The sequence below is a fragment of the Lygodium microphyllum genome, chromosome 20 (assembly GCF_053477565.2).
Source record: "Lygodium microphyllum isolate KBCC chromosome 20, Lygodium_microphyllum_v1.1.10, whole genome shotgun sequence".
NCBI lineage: Eukaryota > Viridiplantae > Streptophyta > Polypodiopsida > Schizaeales > Lygodiaceae > Lygodium > Lygodium microphyllum.
In genome coordinates, this window is record NC_141154.1 from 128,673,213 (window position 1) to 128,676,953 (window position 3,741).

General features: G+C 40.3%; 1 long non-coding RNA gene across 1 annotated transcript; it reads right to left on the reverse strand.

Moving 5' to 3' along the window:
• Window positions 1-382: 382 nt before the first annotated feature.
• LOC148019378 (uncharacterized) lies at window positions 383-3,396 on the reverse strand. Its single transcript, XR_015695048.1, has 3 exons — window positions 3,324-3,396; window positions 3,028-3,239; window positions 383-988 (listed from the first exon to the last, which is right to left on the reverse strand). It is a non-coding gene; the product is annotated as an uncharacterized LOC148019378 (long non-coding RNA).
• Between the last annotated feature and the right edge of the window lie 345 nt (window positions 3,397-3,741).

Sequence of the window (3,741 nt, forward strand, 5' to 3'; positions counted from 1 at the left end):
ACATCTATGCTCAACAATTTAAAAAAGTAAATAGATTAGCTCAAAATAATCAATTGTCTTTGGATATGCACACCTATTAAGCCTATCTAGTGGGCAAGATACTTAGACAAACCTTATACATGGATTGTATTGCAAATAATTGTTTGATGGATACAAAGGATCGTTTGGTTGTTCATGTATTCTAAGTCAATACTATGTCAATACAAGTTGATTTTGAGGACTATGCTTAGTCCCCCCTGTTTCTAGCCTATTATGCAATCACTTAGAACAATGAGTACTAAAAAGGAAAATATAATGCACAAACTTGAGCATTGCAAACAACAGTGAATATATCTGGAACAAGGAATAGACTATCAAAAAAGACACTGTGTAGCATAGAATAGATCAATCCTCTCCATTAACCAAACAAGCCGCAATGAAAGATACAATGGAAGTAACTACTACCTGCGCTGATATGAACAAGTATCTACTTCATGTGACAACTAAGATATGCTTTACGCTACATATAGATCATCATGAGCATATCATGGCCAATCCATTCGGGACAACACTTGGTAAAGCTCCATGGATGGCTGTTTGGTAGCCATGATCTGAACCCACATCTCCCTAAATGACTATGCAGTAAATTGAAATGCAACTATGGTTAGCTGCTACTTGAGCCCCACTTGGATCCTTGGGCCCGTGTAATGGGCCACACTGAGCTGCTAAGAGCAGAGCCTAGATGTAGTACTAGAGTAATCAAAGCCCTTTGACATAGTTGCCTAGGCATTGTATTACATCAGTGATAGGAAAACTACATGATTATGCAAAAAGCAAAGAAAACTAAATGCTTCAAACAATAGAACTATCAACATGTTTAGTTACAATAGCTCCCATCATTCTTCTGCTCAGTATGAGATCCTTCAAAATAAACTTCCACTTCTTGATGCTCCACCTCCATATGCATATCTAAATCCATATGCTCTGTAGTAACTACCTGCTGAACTTCCTGCAAATGAGTTTTTACAGAAGATTGTAGAAAACCATCAATAAATCTACATCAGAGAGCATTAGCTGCACATTCCAAAATCCCAGTTGGGTTTTTGGCACTTAATCACAAAATTAGAGTCTGCTTCAGCATCATGCTCTGTAATTTTTTCCTAAACTTCAACCCTGAGTAGCTGCAACCTCACATAACCGATGGGATTTCTTCATCTGAATATTTTCAAATCCACTGCTATCGTCTTCTCAGATTGCAAACTCTACAGTGTTTGTTTCATTTCTGCAACTAAATTTTCAACAGCTACCTTTGCCTGCATAGTCTTTTGCAATTCCTCTATAAGCATCAGATTTCATTTTGCAATTGTTCAATATGGGTTAAATGCTCTTTATTCACCCTCCATAACTTCTCACCATCCTGAATCAAGAAAGATCCCTTCAAGATGTTATATGGCCTATTAACAATCACACCTAACCTAGCTACTATTGCTGACCAATCATGCTTAACTGCACTGAGCACATAAGAATGCATTGCCTGACTCTCTGCAGCAGCTGAAATGAAAGAACCTTCCACCTCAATATCTAGCTTATTCAAAACCTGTCTCCAATTGTTGCAAACCACCATTTCTGCAACATTTGAACTTCAACCAACAATTTAGTGTGTTGCTGTGCTAATGTTGCATATTCCTCGGACATCTCTTGCTTGAGCTCCTCAATCCACTGCTTAACTATCTTAACAAACAATTTCCCTTGAATGACCTACTACTCTAATGCATCCACATTTTTTGACTTGCATCCTTCTCCTTTGCATTGCTCCCTATTTTCTTGTTGTTAATAAGCCGATAATTCCACCATTTTAGAAATTTCCTGTTCATAGAGTTGTTTTAAATCCTCATATGCCAAAATATCAACAGACGACTTCAAAGGTAATTACTTCATGAATTGCAGTACTTCCTAGAGTCTGCATACCACTTCAAATACATCTAAATCCTTCCTTTGCCAAATTGTAGTCAAATTAGTTGGAGGACTGAACTGTTCCGTTTTCTATTCAGGTAAACTCTTGATTTCTATTGATCCAGTGGGTGTGGACCCAACCTGAGTAAAATTGGAATCTAGATTAATTTTTCCCTAGCTCAAGCAAAGATTTCCTTCCCACCATTTTACCCATTGAAGGTACATGCAAGGTCTTAGGACCAACATGCAAATCCAAATCAGGACTCTTATCATCTTGGATAGAATCAATATCCTGCTTTGCTGCCTCATTATCATATCCTACTAAAATGAGCATCCAAAATCTGGCACTTTGTACCATTGGATGTTGAAGCATTAACTCCAGCTTCACCTTCTTTTTTCACATTATGCATGACATTACCAGATTGTGGAGACTGCTCTCTTTCCCGTTCCCTATTAGGGGACTTATATGTAGCAAAGTTGGATGCTTCTCCACAGCATACTCATGCAATGCAGTGAGCACCACCCGAGCCTGCTAGGATGCTCTCGCTTACAAGTGCCCATGAGATAAATTTCTGCCATTATCCTCTCATATAGCACACTTGCTCAGTTGGGCAGAGCCTCATTTTCTGCATCCCATAGAATTTCATACATATCACGGCCAATGGAATCTATTTTCATCAAATGCATCACTCTTTCCATAAACCATTGAATGTGAAGCTTATGCAAGGGTGGCAGGTCTTTAAGGGTATACAGATGCCTTGCCTCAGTTGTTTCCCCAAATTCATCTCACATGTCTCTGCAGGACACTTCCACAGTTGGGGCTTTTCACTAAGGGGCAAATGCAAAGCTTCTGTGAGACCACCAAGGACGGGGTCGGCTCCGCCATGTTGCAAAGCCCACCCTTCGACTTTCTTAGAGCCTGCATCTGTAGCAGAGCATATACATCCTGTTGCCACTTCACCCATGGCAAGCTAGCGGACTCCCAGAGACCTAATTACGTAGCTAGTTCAACATTTTGACATTGGCTAAATCAAGGCGTACCTGTGAATCCTAGAAGGTGCCTCAACCAAAAGGCGATGGGATAATAGGGCCTACCTGGAACTGTGAATCATCCTCCTCCTGCTATTCTATGGTACAGTGCACCGAGCTGACCTCAACCCCTCCTCATCACCATCTAGCTCATGAACAGGCAAAAGCTCCCCATGCATGGCGGCATGTCAGCTACATCTTCGGCTTATTGCACCTTGTGTCGATCACAATAGCCTTGGCAAGGTCCCTCAGATGGCTGAACCATTTCTTGAGAGATCCTGCAATAGAAACATAGCGCGACCCACTTCTTTAGTTATCTTGTATGGAGACTCACTTTGAATTGTAAATTACCACATAATCACCCTCTTTGAAAATCTTTTTCTCGATGTGCATATTTGCCCGAGCCTTGCCTTCTCTCCACTGCAAGAAACCAAACATATAAGAGAAAATGATATACTCCTCCTGCAATTGCAAGAGCTACTCCAACCTAGGATGTACAAAATCTTCAGGGGACAACTTAAATTCTATTGCAACTCGAGAAGGTACCACAAACTCCATGGGTACGACAACCTCTAACCTGTACACCAATTGAAATGGAGTCATAGCCATAATGACCTTATATGCAGTGCAAAAGGCCCATAGTGAAGAAGTAAGCTTTTGATCCCAATCAATGCACTTATCCTCCACAATTTTCTTCAATATCCACAATAAAAGTTCATTCGAGCTCTTAGCCTACCCATTTGCTTACGAATGATACAAAGTAGACTTTTTGTGAAGTAT